Genomic DNA, 17018 nt, shown 5'->3' on the forward strand with positions numbered 1-17018 from the left:
CAAGGGATTAGTACAAACTTGTGTTTGTACAAAGAAAGTTACTGATTATTAATACTGATTTAAAAAAAAATAAAAAAAGTTACCATGGTATTACTGTAGCCATAAATTAAATAAAAAAACATATCTTAACTAATTAACTCATTTTAAATAATTCCTATCCACCAGGGCCGTATTAACAGTTCATGTTGCCTTAGGCGCAAAGAGTGAGTGCATCCCAATTAACAGCCCATTGTTGCTCTTTGTCATGATTTCCCTATTTTTGAGCAATCATAACAGTAGTAGTCAGTATTAATAATTATTACCGTATTTTTCGGACTATAAGACGCACCGGACTATAAGACGCACCCTGGTTTTAGAGGAGGAAAATAGGAAAATAAAACTTTAAGCAAAAAAATGTGGTCATTTCACACTGTTATGGGGCGAGGATCTGCTGCTGACACTGTTATGGGGGTAATGTCCCCAAATTCTCTACTAAGGTACCCCATCCTGGTAATGATCCTCCTGCCTTGTATATGATCCTGCTATAAACCCCCATCCTGCTCATATACCCCCATCCTGCTTATATACCAGCATCCTGCTCATATTCCCCCATCCTGTTCATATACCCCCCATCCATCCTGCTCATATACTCCCATCCTGTTCATATACCCCCATCCTGTTCATATTCCCCCATCCTGTTCATATTCCCCCATCCTGCTCATATACTCCCATCCTGTTCATATACCCCCATCCTGTTCATATACCCCCCATCCATCCTGTTCATATACCCCCATCCTGTTCATATACCCCCATCCTGTTCATATTCCCCCATCCTGCTCATATACTCCCATCCTGTTCATATACTCCCATCCTGTTCATATACCCCCATCCTGTTCATATACCCCCCATCCATCCTGCTCATATACTCCCATCCTGTTCATATACCCCCATCCTGTTCATATACCCCCCATCCATCCTGCTCATATACTCCCATCCTGCTATATGCCCCCATCATGCTCCTATACCATCCTGGTATATGGCCTGTATCCTATAGCACAGAGAAAAAAAAACAAACGTTTATACTCACCTTTTCCTCACTCCCTGCAGCCGATCATCTTCCTCTCTGCACCACTGACCTGTGTGTGTGTGGAGCCGTTCCCCTGCAGCGCGCGATGTCTTCCTGTCTGTGCCGATCAGCTGACCGGCACAGATCAGCTGACCGGCACAGACAGGAAGACATCGCGTGCTGCGGGGGAACGGCTCCACACACGGGGACGGGTGAGTGTACTGATTCACTGCACCCCGCGCTGAAGATGACGCGCGGGGGGCAGTGAATACAGCCGCACATGATCACTCCAGGCTGTAATTGCCAGGGGTGATCATGTGGACCGGCTCTTTACTATGCGCGCGTCCCCGCTCGTCCTCCCGCCCACCTGTCAGCGCCGGCTTCTGCGCTGAGAAATGGGCGGGAGGATGGGCGTGCATATGTAATAAGCGGGCACACGTGGTCACAGCAGGCTGCTACAGTCTGCTCGTGCCCCCAATGACCCGCTCCACCGCAGCACCTCATTCCCCGCAGCCACAGTCAGACCATAAGACGCACCCCCAACTTTCCCCCAACATTTGGGGGAAAAAAAGTGCGTCTTATGGTCCGAAAAATACGGTAACATTTTGAGCACAGTATTTTTATTGCTGATAAATGTATAAAACGCTTAGTTGCAATTTACAGCCGATATCACTCCTGGTGAATAGTGTGGATTGTGCTCCCGAAGACTTACAGCGGGTGAAATAAGTATTGAACTTGTCACCAGTTTTCTAAGTAAATATATTTCGAAAGGTGCTATTGACAGAAATTTCTTACCAGATGTCAGTAACAACCCATCCAATCCACACAGGCAAATAAAGCAAACCATAGATGTCCATAAATTTAGTGATGTGTAATAAGGAGAAATAACACAGGGAAAAAGTATTGAACACACTTACAGAAGTTTATGTAATATTTTGTACAAAGGCCTTTGTAGGTAATGACAGCTTCAAGACACCTCCTGTATAGATAAACTAGTCTCTTGCATCATCATCACTTTTTTTTTCCTTTTTATTTATTTAGCTTATAACATAGTGACAATTTACTAATTATTTAGAGAACAGTCTGTTCATATGTGGGCTATATTTTGTATAATTTAATTTACTACATTATGTGTATTAGCATTATATGATATCTTGTCTCACCACTGAAGGGCAATATACCCTTAAAGGACATATCAACCATTGTTTAGACTAGTCAAATTTGTATCTAACAGGGATTCTATATTTACATTTTCATCACAATTATCTGTCCTTAATCTTTAATTGCCCTACTTCGTATTATATGGATATAAAAACGTTTATACTCATAATAGCACTGTAATGGCAGAGTGCGTGCTCTATTGTAAGATACCTCTGACTTCATTCCGGGCAGACCATGGCATGTGCCATGCTCGTAACCGCCTTTGAGTTTGTCATGTGCAGCATTAATTAATTCCACTGCCTTTGGAACGCAAGTCACCTTTGACCCAGGCAGTTTCGAGCTACAGTGCATGCACCAATAACACCCAATGCAATGCTCGTCATACAAGGCAGTTCTTTCATTGGACCGCACAGCATTTTAGAACCACCTGTCTCCTCCACATTGACATGTTCCCCCTCCCAAAAAGCAGGGTGAAACGTGCTTTGGGATGGAGAAACAATGCAGTCACAGTAGCAGCTACCATTATCCTTTCATGTAATACAATCCACAGTATTGTTTTATATCGTCACAGTGTATCATGCACTTTACTCTGATCGACAATTATGGCAAATGTGCAATGTACATGATTAGGGCAACACTTTATTGTTGCTATTGGCAGTATATATTATTACTGTATACACTTTATGATCTATGTGGTTTGTAATTTCCTCCTCTATTTTTACCTGACTTAACATAATATGATGACCGCAGTCAATTTTATTGCTTAGACTGTATAAACCATTAGACTACCATCCTGTAAAGACTGTTAATTATATTCTAATTGCTTATTAGGAATATACCATGTTTTTCCAAAAATAAGCTCTAGCAGGAATTTTTGGTCTTTTTGGTGCAAGGCTTAAATGTAAGTCAAGAAAGGGGTTGTCCAGCACCATCCGATTTGACTTTTTAATCCACGTCAGACTTCTTCATTTCATAAGAAATAACTTTTATTGTGCATATTTAAAATCATGCTTAAAACCACATGTCTTGTCTTACACATTTCAAGCTCCTAAGAGCTTACTCATAGCATAGACTAACATAAAATGACTGAGCTATATGTGCACAAAGACCAATACTTGCAAGAAACTCCTCCCTGGATTAACTCATTCCATTCTCAGCTGTTATAAGTTGAAAACAATTGATATGTCAATTTTTTTTATATTAAATTTTATTGATTAATTTATACATATAGCCGACCTGTCGTTTGCCCGTGCACTGACCACTATTAATGGACTTGGAATGGGTGAGCTGAATCCCCCCTCTTTTTCCTTCTTGTAATATGATCTTAAATATAAGCCCTACCCTGAAAACAATCCCTAGTTGCGGTTCAATAATGAAGTGTCTATACAGCTAAAAAGTTAAAGAATACTGCAGTACACTTCATTATAGAAATCAGACACCCCAAAAGAGAAAAGAAAGAAGACCCCGCAATCATACTCACCAGATGCCAAACGGGAGGACCTGTAGCGGAACACACACCCACACGTATTAGACTGCACACCCACACGCACTAGATCGCACACCCACATACATCAGATCGCACACCCACATACATCAGATCACACGCCCACATACATCAGATCACACACCCACACACGTCAGAATGTGCACACAATCAAATTTCACACAGCAATACTGATTGCTTCTGGCTGGCAGATTATCCTGGGACACAGCGTGGTCGAACACATACAGACCCTGCGGTTGAACGCATCGATTCGTTCGACCGCTTAGTCCTCCATGCGTTCCACTGTTCTGCATCTCATCTTCCCTAGATGGCTGGAAGCAATCGGTACCACAGGATATGAGTGAGTGTGTGTGTGCGATCTGATAAGTGATTGATTGTACTACCTGATGTGAGTGTATTATTATTATTATTATTTATTATTATAGCGCCATTTATTCCATGGCGCTTTGCAAGTGAAAAGGGTATACATAAAAACAAGTACAACAATCATAAACATTAGAAAAACAGACTGGTACAGGAGGAAAAAGGACCCTGCCAGCAAGGTCTCACAGTCTTCAGGGGAAGGGTGAGGGTACAATAGGTGAGGACAGAACTGGTTGCGTGTGCTTGTGCGTGTGTGTGTGTGTGCGCGCAATCTGATGTATGTGAGTGTATCGGCCAGAAGCAGAGGAGGACCGCGTGGAGCATAGCTGCTGGGAGCGCCCGCTGAAGATCGCAGGAGGACTTGGGAGCCACGCAGACATTTAGGATCTGATACGCATGAGTCTCCTGGGAAGTGGGGAGTCTTATTTTTTTGGGGGGTGAGCTTACCTCAACCGTGTTTCCCCAAGAATAAGACCTACCCGACAATAAGCCCTAGCTCTTTTTTCGGGGAAAAAAAAAGTATAACACAGTGTCTTATTTTTGGAAAAACACGGTAGTTGCTGCTAGACAAATATTTGTTAATTATTAATATAATGACACTTGTGTTCACGTCCCTCATTTTGTAGGTACTTTTGCTGATTTTTTAATATTCCAGTTTTTAAATATATAATAATTATTTACCTTTTAATATGATTATTCTTTAAGCTTGTTCATTTACACTTAACTCAGATTGGTGCTAATATCCTCTGTCCTCTTCTAGACTCCTCTGATAGCAGCTGATGTCACCGAGAACAAATATTGTCAGTCCAAAATTGGACATGTCACATCCTTATCTCCTGCAACATCACCTGTCAGGAAGGAGTTGTGAGGCCCCCATACACTTTAGACCACCAATTTTGGCAGTTTTGACCGACTTACGTCTAATTTGTATGTCGGTCTTATTTGGGTTATCCCACAAATTAAAGTACATTTTAATCAATAGATTTTGTAATAAAAATAATTTCCAAAATCTTATGTGGTAAAAAAATATGTTCCAGTGTTGAGATAATTTTATAAATGTGCCCCTGCTGTGTACTGTTCAGTGGTCGTGCAGACCGTACAGGGACATGGTCTGATCATGCCACAGCTCCTGGCTGGGTTGGAAGCAAAATTATACAGACAGCACACCATAGGATCACAGCTGATTCTTTCTATGAGGTAAAACATGTTTAAAAACAGGCAGGGAAAAATTTTAATTAACAGAAAGAATCAGTTGCAATTCCATTTTGTCCTGTTTGTATACTCTTTCGTGTCCTCACCGGCCAAGGAGATGTGGTATGATCAGACCATGTCCCTGTATGGTCAGACACGGTCATTACCCAGTACATAGCAAGGACACACATATAAGATTATCTCAGCACAGGAACTTTTTTTAACAAATTCAATTGTGGAAATTCTGTTTATTCCAAGATATATTCATTAAAATGTTATTTTTTTTGTGAGGCAATCCCTTTTAACTGGTTAGACAATGTGGGGGCCCCACTGTCACACCCATACTGACCTTCAGAATCATATTATCAGATCATTTTTACTGCACATTGATCATCGTAAAAACTAAAACCAAAATTTTTGTCTCATTTTTTCAATACATTATATGGTAAGTTAAATCGTATAATTCAAAACTACAGCTTGTAACACAATAAAAGCAATCCGTGAAATTACTATGCTGAAGGATGAAAAAAAGAAATAAAAAAAAAAGTTTAAAACTAAAGCCTCCTCCTCTACTCCTGAGACTGTGACTACTATGATGACTATTCATAGTCATACCATAATTTATTTTCTTCCTATATGCGTACAGTGACATTTTAGACATTGACATGTTTACTGGTCTTTTATTATGCTGTATAAAACTGTGAAGGCTATTATGTGGTACTAGGTTCCTACCAAGAAGCAGGCAGGATTTTTGGTGGTGTCTAATTAAAAATAAATATGACAGGTTATTCCCTTTGTTATGTAGTGTTCTATTTTATATGTACATATACATCATACATCAATATTTAATTTGGCACCTGACAAAAACCGCTGTTAGATACATATGTAAAGTATGTATATATTTACACATATATACATTTATATTTAGAGTGAGCAAGCCATAGAATAGGTTAAAAAAAAATATATACCGTATTTTCCGTCTGATAAGATGCACCGGATTATAAGACGCACCCCAAATTTAGAGATTAAAAAAAGGTAATATACTCCGTTCCCCTCCGTCTTCTACTCCGGTGTTGTCTTACCGGAGGGGGACGGCAGCAGTGGTGGAGCGGGGTCACAGGAGGCAGAAGCTGTGCTAGCTGCGGTGGCGGGTCCGTGGTGTCTTCGGCGGGTCAGTGGTGTCAGAGGCTGGTCAGTGGTGTCAGAGGATGGTCAGTGGTGGCAACAGCAGGTCAGTGGCAGCGGCGGGTCATTGGTGTCAGCGGCGGGTCAGTGGTGTCAGCGGCCGGTCAGTAAAAGCGGCAGCGGTCAGTGACAGTGGCGGGACAATGGTGTCAGCGGCGGGACAGTGGCAGCGGCGTGGCAGTGGTGTCAGCGGCGGGTCAGTGGCAGTGGTGGGTCAATAACAGCGGCAGCGGCGGGTCAGTGGTGTCAGCGGCGGGTCAGTGGTGGAGCAGGCCGGTGCAGTGAGTGTCCCAGTCTGTCCGCAATCCCTTTTCAAATGATGGCACCCAGAGTTGGGCTAGTGAAGAGGGAGCTCTTATCCAAGAGCTCAATTTGCGCACGCGCTGACTCCCGGAGTGGCGCTTGCGCACATGGAGCTCTTATCCAAGAGCTCCATCTGTGCACGCTCTGACTCCCGGCACCGTCATTTGAAACCGGAACCGCGGACGGGACAGATTGGGACACTCGCCGCACAGCCACCGCAGTCCACACAGCCACCCGCCCTCCTGCACAGAGTGGCAGCCAGCAGGCCGCCCACCCGCACAGAGAGGCAGCTGGGCCAGAGGCAGCCCGCCGCCGGTACTGACAGGCACCCAACAGTCCGCACGCACCCGGCCACCCGCACTCAGAGCTGCTCAGACAGCTTCCCCCCCACCCAGCTATATTCGGATTTTAAAACGCACCCCTCATTTTCCTCCCAAATCTTTGGGAGGAAAAGTGCGTCTTATAATCCGAAAAATACAGTATATATTTCTGTATATGTATGTTCATACATACTGTAATGCCTGATTGGAGCCACAGACTCAGACTGGCTGTTAGGGGCCCTTTGCACACTACGACATCGCAGGTGCGATGTCGGTGGGGTCAAATTGAAAGTGACGCACTTCCGGCGTCACTCTCGACATCGTAGTGTGTAAATCGTTTTAACTACGATTACCGAGCGCAAAAGCGTCGGTATCGTATGATCGGTGTAGTGTCGGTCATTTTCATTATTTTGGCTGCAGCGATGGTAAGATGTTGTTCCTCGTTCCTGCGACAGCACACATCGCTGTGTATGAAGTCGCAGGAGCGAGGAACATCTCCTACCTGCGTCCCGTCTTCAATGCGTAAGAAAAGAGGTGGGCGGGATGTTTACGTCCCGTTCATCTCCGCCCCTCCGCTTCTATTGGCCGCCTGCCGTGTGACGTCGCTCTGACTCCACACGACCCGCCCCCTTAGGAAGGAGGCGGGTCGCCGTCCAGAGCGACGTCGCGGTAATATTCGCTACGGCTGCTATCACAAGATATTGCAGCTGCAACGGGGGTGGGGACTATCGCGCTTGGCATTGCAGCATCGGTTTGTGATGTCGTAGTGTTCAAAGGGCCCCTAAGGGGAGCCTAGAGAAAAGCCGCTCACAAAGCAGGACCCCAAAACTCTGCAACCCTTTAACCCCTATACAGGGATTTGGAATTACACAGAGCCCCAGAGATCATTACCTGTGGTAGGCTGTAGTCTGTGGTCGTCAGGCAGGGTCAAAAACCAGGAGATGCTAAACAGGAACAGAATCAGCAGGCAAGGGCGTAGTGAGGAGACAAAGCAGAGGTCAAATCCGGAACTGGCAGCAAGGTACAAAAACGACAGGCAGGAGGGTAGTCAAACAACAAGCAAAGGTCAGCGCAAAGGCATCAACATACAAACAGCACATGAGCCAGGAGTACAGAACTATCTCTGGCAGTGGTCATGTGACAGGAGGGGGAATAAGAAGGGTGTGGTGTCTTCCCATTGGCTGCAGGTGAATGTTGGCAACTTCAGCTGGAAGACACACACGCCACCTACAGTCAGCCAGTGGTACTGCAGGTTCCAGGGAAACCCAGCCTAGTGGATGAGCGGAGCCTGTGCTCCGCAGAGCCACGGGCACCGACTCCTCTCCCATCACCAGCACTATCCATGGTGGGAACATGGCGTCGTCTGGCGATCGAAGCAGAAGTCGCAGGAGCGGACTCCGCTGGGGACGTGACGCATACAGATAGATAGCCATAGATATATCTAAATATATATACACACATGGTCAAAATTGTTGATATCCCTCGTTTAATGAAAGAAAAACCCACAATGATCACAGAAACAACTTGAATTTGATAAAAGTAATAATAAATTAAAAATCTATGAAAATTAACAAATGAAAGTCAGACATTGCTTTTAAACCATGCTTCCACACAATTTTTTTAAAAATAAAACTCATGAAACAGGCCTGGACAGAAATAAAATCTCAAAAGAAAAACCCTGTTAAAAATTAACTTTTAATAGATAAGTTAAAAAGGCCCAAAGAGGACACACATTTAGTTTAAAATTGAACGAGGTACCATAATAGGTCAGGGGGCAGTGACAGTCACATAAAATATCAAAGATACAGTGCCTAATACTGACATGCTAGGAAGAGAAAAGAGGGAGTAACCACTTTCAATCAAAGGGTATTCACAAGGCAAATGACCCTAATGAACCCTAGAAATCCCTACCTAGCAATGGAGGGTGTGACACCATACTGTTTTGGGCACCCCCATTCACCGTCGGGAAGCCCTAGCCTAGGCCAACCCTACAGTGACCCTGTCCACACTAACACACCTATCACCAAAAGGTAAGATTACTTATCTGAATTTTCATATCCAAAAAACGTCCTGAAGCGTTTCTCCCTAGTTTCCAGTACACCAGGGTTCATCAGGGGAAAAGAGACAATTAATACTCAGGAGTCCCAAGTCAAGAGACTCCAGAAAAAGACACCTGTGTGCCAAGATCTGGAAATGATAGGTATCATCCTCATGTCCAGACCTTGGCACACAGCCGTCTTTTTCTGGAGTCTCTGGACTTTGATATTTTATGTGACTGCCTCCTGACCTATTATGGTACCTAGTTCAATTTTAAACTAAATGTGTGTCCTCTTTGGGCCTTTTTAACTTATCTATTAAAAGTTAATTTTTAACAGGGTTTTTCTTTTGAGGTTTTTCTGTGATATATATACCCTGTGGCAATCCCTTGCTGTGGCTTTGGTTTTTGCAGAAATGATGGTACCCCTGAAAATAATGTGACAAAAGAGACATGTTAAAGCAAGGTATTTCCATGAATTAGCATCACAGGTGTCTACAATCTTGTAATCAGTCAGCAATGTGACGACATGGACTCTGTCAGTGCCTAGCATGGGTTAAGTTTCTTAAAATTCAGCCAAACATGATGATATCTTGTTTATAAACGGGGGATAAGCCTCTCATTGTTCCTACAAGACTCTTAGGAGTCTAGTGTAAGGGGTACTTCTCACATAGCGAGATCGCTAGTGAGATCGCTGCTGAGTCACAGGTTTTGTGACGTACCAGTGACCTCATCAGCGATCTCGCTGTGTGTGACACTAAGCAGCGACCTGGCCCCTACTGGGAAATCGCTGATCGTTACACACTGTTCTGGTTCATTTTTTGCTTGTTGGTGTCCCGCTGTGCAACACGCATCGGCGTGTTTGACTGCGGGAGACCAACGAGCACCGATTCTGTGTAAGCAGCGTACGCTAATAACCAGGGTAAATATCGGGTAACTAAGCAAAGCACTTTGCTTAGTAACCAGATGTGTACCCAAGCTATGTATACAGGGAGCAAGCGCTGGCAGCCTGTAAGCGGTGTACGCTGGTAACCAGGGTAAATATCGGGTAACCAAGCAAAGCGCTTTGCTTAGTAACCCGATGTGTATCCTAGCTATGTATAAAGGGAGCCAGCGCTGGCAGCCTGTAAGCGGTGTACGCTGGTAACCAGGGTAAATATCGGGTAACCAAGCAAAGCACTTTACTTAGTTACCCGATATTTACCCTGGTTACCAAGCGCAGCATCGTTACACGAGTCGCTGATGGCTGGTCGCTGGTGAGATCTGCCTGATTGACAGCTCACCAGCGACCATGTAGCGACGCACCAACGATCCCAGCCAGGTCGGATCGCTAGTGGGATAGTTGGTGCGTCGCTACGTCTGAACCCAGCCTTAAAGTTCTTGTTGACTCCTGTAACTGCCTTGGCCAATGAAGGTCAGACACCAAGACAAATCAATTATTGCGAACCTCCCATTGTATTGCTTGTGTATTGCTAGATGTGATGTTACTTAGCTGTCTCTCCTTCGTCTCTGCCAGAGACCATCACTAGTTGGGATGTTTTGTATACGGCTTGAAATCTAGCCAATAAGAGCCCAGTCTTATGCACCAATCGTGAAGACCCCAATGGTGTGAATGGAGAGCTCAGGGGTATAAGAAGGAGGACTGTCCATTGCCCGGGTAGACTCTTGCTACATGCTACCAATCTGGGATCTGCGGATCCGATTGGCAAGCCATAACCGAACCTGGATTATAGTACTATATGGACTTCAGCATTGAGTGCAAGGATTCGGCTGATATATCAAGGACTACCTAAGGAAGGAATCCAGCTTGGGACAATCCAGTCACCTGAATACAGGATTTGCGGTGCTCAGCCAGCTTCCTAAATCTCCCATTATTTCATTCTCGGTGGGTGCCCACCAAAAGCAGGGTGCTGCTGGTTTGGAGTAAGTAGCCCTGGAAGCTCTGAGGCACGGACATTCTAATTCCTGGTGAGCCAGCGGAAGGGTGAAAAGCTGTTGCCGGTTACATTTTGTGGTTTTGCCGGTTATGTGCCATGTGCCGTTAATTGTTTGGGGATCCAATAAAGTCTTAATATTGTGATTCCCTCATCCTGTGTTGTTTGAGTAGTGTTCCGCCCATGGTTAAGGAGGTCGGGAGTTCAGTTGGGATGAGCCCTTGGCCATGCTGTCTTTCTAAAGGCGGCCAATTTGACATGCTGATTTTGGCTGGTCAGTAAAACTTTAATGAGCGTCAAATAACTATACTCAAGTTGTTGGGTATCTTTTACTGGACTGTTTACACAGGCTGACGAACGATGATGGGAATAGAATGATCTCTCATGAAATCATTCTTTCTGCATATCCGTAGTAAGTTATCAGGAGCATATCTCCTTTTTGAATGATCCTATGAATGCTCGTTCACCAATTATTTTCTGGTGTTTATGAGACTGTTAAGACATACTCATTTAACAAGGTGAATGGTAACACCGAGTTGTTAATTCATACATTTGTAGGAGAACTACTATAACCTGAACTTTAGAGAGGCTCTAAAATTATTTAATTGGAAATGCAAATATTCATTAAAAAGACTTGTCAGAAGAGTTAAAGTGAACCTGACAGTTGATACATGCTGCCCAATCCGTGGGCAGCATGTATCAGGCACTGGCTGTATGATCTCAGCCAGGTATGTTTGACTTGTAATCCCCACAGCGTTTCAAAGAAAAACATACCTTAAAAGTCCTGAGGACCGAATAACACTGAACACTAGTTGGAGAGGTGAGTCCCTGGCGACTTCATCCTGCCTGCTTTCCTAGATTGATAGGTCTCGGGCAGTAGGCAGGGAGAAGTCTCCATCGCAGTTAGGTCCCCATAAGCTTTTAAAGTATGTTTTTTTCTGAAATTCTGCAGCATTTTAGAATCAAACATAACTGGCAGAAATCATACAGCCAGTGCATGATACATGTTAACCATGAATTGTAGAGTAAGTTTCAGCTGTCACGTTCACTTTAACTCTGCTGAGTCACGTTCAGTTTAACTCTCCTGTTGAAAAGGGCACTACGGCTAAGCTTTAGCTTAACACAGAACTATGTCTGCTGTATATGTTATACATTTGAAGACAAGTTATCGGTTATGAAAAAAATATGTAAATGAGATGGAATTATAAGACATTTTCTAAATATATTTACAACCTTAACTGCGATTTTTCATTTTTGGATGTTTTTCCTCCGCTTCTTCCAAGAGGCATACTATTTTTTTCCCTGACATTGCCAATATGGGGGCTTGTTTTTTTGCGGAATGAATTGTAGTTTCAAGTGGGATAAAATGGGGAAAAATGCTATTCTGCCATAGCTGTTTTTTTTTCGTTTAACTTCGTTTTATTAACAACATAATCAAATCAAACATGGTACAGCTCACATTGTGTGCAACGTTATACGAGCCCAGTAGATGGGGGGTCATATCTTAGACATATTAGTTAACAATCATACGGCGCCCATGGTGCCAGCTATACCTAAAACAGAGTAATGTTGTTGTCTATATACCCTAATATTTATACATTCAACAAATTTTGTGTTAAGCATACAGGCAACTCAATCAATATGGTTGAAGAACCAAAACAAAAGGCAACAATAACAGCTACATACTATCTCAATATACCGCTGGACAACATTCCGCACTCTAACACCCACCGGGATCTACCAGTATCACAGTGACCTCCTTTAGGCTTCTGTGAGTGTGCTGGGGGAGGAGCTCCACAGGCCCCAGATTTTGTTGAATTTTTCTGGGCAACTCCTGTTGTAATACACCACTCATTCATATGGTATAATTGAATGAACTAATTTGATCCAGGACCGTACAGGCAGATCTGAACCTCCCATCCACCTTAGGGCTATCAACTTCCTAGCCATGTGCAAGGTTTCCCTAAGAAATATCATGATCCCTTGACTCCATATTCCATTACCCCAAACAGACACAATAGAGGGTCACACGGAACAGGAATCAACATGACAGATGATAACAGGGAAGTTGCCTCCTGCCAGAACGAGGATATAATTAGGCAGCTCCATATCATGTGCGTAAAATGTGCCCCTGAAAGATGACATCGTGGCCACTTCGACGTATGAGAATGGCCCATATTCAACACACGAGTAGGAATGCGGTAGGCCTGATGCATGATATAAAATTGGATCAACCTATTGTTGATGAATGGAGACATTGTAGTTGGAGATTCCAATACCTCCTCCCACTCCTCTCCCTATAAAGAGGGAATCAGAAGTTTCCATCTGTCCTGGGCTGGCAGGGAAGCCGACTCCACCCCCACTGATAATGGGAAAGTATATATAGCCATTATCGAGGTCCCTGTGATTTCAGAATGGCTATCATTGGGAATGATATCTGTTCCCTTGCCCCAATTTTCTGCATATGAGATTGGATCGCCATGCTAATCTGAAGGTAACTAACAAACTGGGATCTTGGGAAGTTGTATTCAGTTTAAACTTGCTCAAAGGATTTGAAGGTGTTAGTATCCAGGGTAAAGAGATTTCCAGCACAAGAACATCATGAGTGACCCAAAACTGCACCGAGGGGTGATCTATCAGAGTGGGGAAATAACCGTTTTCCCATAATGAGAGCTCTGCTACCGCCCCCTCAAAGCACACTACTTTCTTAGCCTGACACCACACTGATCGTGCCAACTAAAGCATAGGCAACAGCCTCGGCACCAACGGCCCGTCCGACTCCAGGAAGGCCAACAGACAGTCAGCTCCGACTGCACACGCCAGATAATCCTCCGAGTTAGGCAGCTGATAGTCTGGCATCCAGGGGCCCAATGCCCTAAGCTGTCCTGCCAGGTCATACAAGAAGAACTCCGGTAGGGTCATCCCCCCTAATCCCTTAGATCTCTGTAAGGTGCACAGCCGGAGCTTGGGCCTGGATTTCCCCCGTATGAAAGAAGAGGTGAGCGAGTTGAGCAATGAAAAGAAAGATTTGGGTACCGGTACCGCGCTACGCTGTAAAGTGTAACTGAGCTTAGGGAGCAATATCATTTTAATTAAGTTTATCCTGCCGACCACCGAAAGTGGCAATTTACTCAATGAGATATATTTAAGTTTATCATATTTCAAAAGTGGTAATATACTCACTTGAAGGTCTAGTGTGTGGTCTTTCTGTATGTGTATCCCTAAGTATTTGAAGCTAGATACGACAGGAAAGGGCGACAAACCCTCCAGCGAGGTCCCGGAACTGTGCATCAACGGCATTAAGACCAACTTGTTCCAATTAATGTGTAGACCAGAGAACTCCCCAAAATTTATCTATAGTGTGTATAACCACTGGTAGGGTTTCCCGCACCTCATCCATAAAAACAACTATATCGTCCGCATATAGACCTAATGTATCTGTACAATCAGCTACAGTAATTCCAATGATAGATGGGTGTGTTCTGTTTCTAATTGCCAGGGTCTCAATAACAAATGCAAACAGGGTCGGGGACAGAAGGCACCCATGTCACATGCCCCGTCCCAAAGAGAAGGGTGCAGATAAAACATTATTGACTATTATCCTGGCCGTTAGGGATCTATACAGCACGTGGATCCAATTGCTAAACATGGGACCAAAAGTGAATCTCTGGAGGCAGGCAGACAGTAATGACCACTCCACCGAGTCAAATGCCTTGGCCGCGTCCAGCGAGGCCAAGGCCTACTCGTTTTCTGGCACCAACATACTGTATTCCACTATGGACTGGAGCCGTTAAATATTTATAGACGTGTTTTTCCCAGGCATAAATCTGGTTTGGTCCGGGTGCACTATATCTAATATAACAGAGTTAAGCCGGGACGCCAGTATTTTGGTAAAAATCTTATAATCAACATTAACCAATGATATAGGATGGTATGAGCCACAGTCCAGTGGGTTCTTTACCTCCTTCCTCAACACAATGATATGCACCTCGTACAGAGCGGAGGGTAGAGAGCCACCAATTGAAAAGTGTGAGTAAACATCCAGAAGGCCCGGTGCCAAGGCATCACAGTATTTGCCATAAAATTTAATAGGAAGGCCGTTTTGGGCCAGGAGATTTCCCTCTAGCCATATCTGAGATGGCTGATGTTACTTCTTCTATTGGGATGTCTGCCTCCAGAAACTCTCGCTGTGGCGGACTCAATGTGGGGAACTCTAAAGGGTGCTATACACGCTGCGACATCGCTAACGATATATTGTCAGGGTCACGGTGTTTGTGACGCACATCCAGCGTTGTTAGCGACATCGCAGTGTGTGACAGCTAGGAGCGACGATCAACGATCACAAAAAACGTTGATCGTTGACACGTCGCTCCTTTTCATAATATTGTTGGTGGTGCATGCCGCTGGTTGTTCGTCGTTCCTGCAGTGTCACACATCGCTATGTGTGACACCGCAGGAACGACGAACATCTCCTTACCTGCGTCCACCGGCAATGAGGAAGGAAGGAGGTGGGCGGGATATTCCGCCCACTCATCTCTGCCCCTCCGCTTCTATTGGACGGCTGCCGTGTGACGTCGCTGTGACGCCGCACGAACCGCCCCCTTAGAAGGAGGTGGTTTGCCGGCCACAGCGACGTCGCAGGTAAGGTAAGTCCGTGTGACGGGTGTAAGCGATGTTGTGCGCCACGGGCAGCGATTTGCCCGTGACGCACAACCGACGGGGGGGGGGGGCTCGCTAGCGATATCGATATCGCAGCGTGTAAAGTGCCCTTAAGTCTGACCGATATGCCAAGCAATTTTAGACCTCGGGAACACTTCTAGAGCTATACAACGTTTTATAGAATGTATAGAAGCGCTGTGAGATGCCATCAGGGGATGTGACAACCAATCCATTCGCCTCCCGTATACCAAGTACTCTATTTGAAGCATTATGCTGCCTGACAATGTATGCCAGTAATTTACTCGACTGGTTTCCCAGCTCAAAGTATGACTGTCTGGTAAAGAACAGCTTACGTTTGGATTTAGTTTCACAGTGTTGTACATACGACCTATATGAGTGCAACCAAGCCACCCTGTTCCCATCAGTCGGACTAGATATATATCTTATCAACAAACAAACAGAAATCAGTGTATATTGTATCAAAATAGTTTTATTTTGCAAAAAATATTTATTTTTTGTTTTTTTTTAAAAAAAAAATTGTATTTATTCCAAATCACTAAAAACATCACAACATCAAGAAAAACATCACCAGAAAAAAACACATAGACAAAGGGATCTTTGACCTAAAAAAATATATTATTGGTGAGGAGAGCAGAAGGAGGTTATACTTTGTTCATAACGAAAATATATCAAAGTTTATATCATTAAAACATCACCTCTGCCCTTTCACCAATATTAGAAACAGCACTGATACATATATTATATTAATAAATAGATATTACATCAATAAATGCAGTGAATGGGCTGTGCTTTTCCTCCTTATTAACCCCTTGTACTCCTTATAAACTCCATAGCTATAATCTAATATCATTTCTAAGGGGGAATCTATATGTATGTAGATGAGATCCCTCCTATATAGGTTTTATAGATTTATATGAGAGTTGAATTTGTTCCTTTGGAGATTGAATATTTATATACAGAGGCTATTATATGCATTTATTGATGTAATATCTATTTATTAATATAATATATGTATCAGTGCTGTTTCTAATATTGGTGAAAGGGCAGAGGTGATGTTTTAATGATATAAACTTTGATATATTTTCGTTATGAACAAAGTATAACCTCCTTCTGCTCTCCTCACCAATAATATATTTTTTTAGGTCAAAGATCCCTTTGTCTTTGTGTTTTTTCTGGTGATGTTTTTCTTGATGTTGTGATGTTTTTAGTGATGTGGAATAAATAAAAAATTAAAAAAAAAAAAAATATATATTTTTTGCAAAATAAAACTATTTTGATACAATATACTCTGATTTCT

The 17018-nt window shown here is 43.6% G+C and overlaps 1 protein-coding gene across 1 annotated transcript in view; it reads left to right on the forward strand.

The window, feature by feature from the left end:
• Positions 1–17018, forward strand: part of FRAS1 (Fraser extracellular matrix complex subunit 1) — a 724001-nt gene that overhangs the window by 564627 nt on the left and 142356 nt on the right. The gene's annotated exons all lie outside the window — the stretch shown is intronic.

The sequence above is a fragment of the Anomaloglossus baeobatrachus genome, chromosome 1 (assembly GCF_048569485.1).
Source record: "Anomaloglossus baeobatrachus isolate aAnoBae1 chromosome 1, aAnoBae1.hap1, whole genome shotgun sequence".
Taxonomy (NCBI): Eukaryota; Metazoa; Chordata; class Amphibia; order Anura; family Aromobatidae; genus Anomaloglossus; species Anomaloglossus baeobatrachus.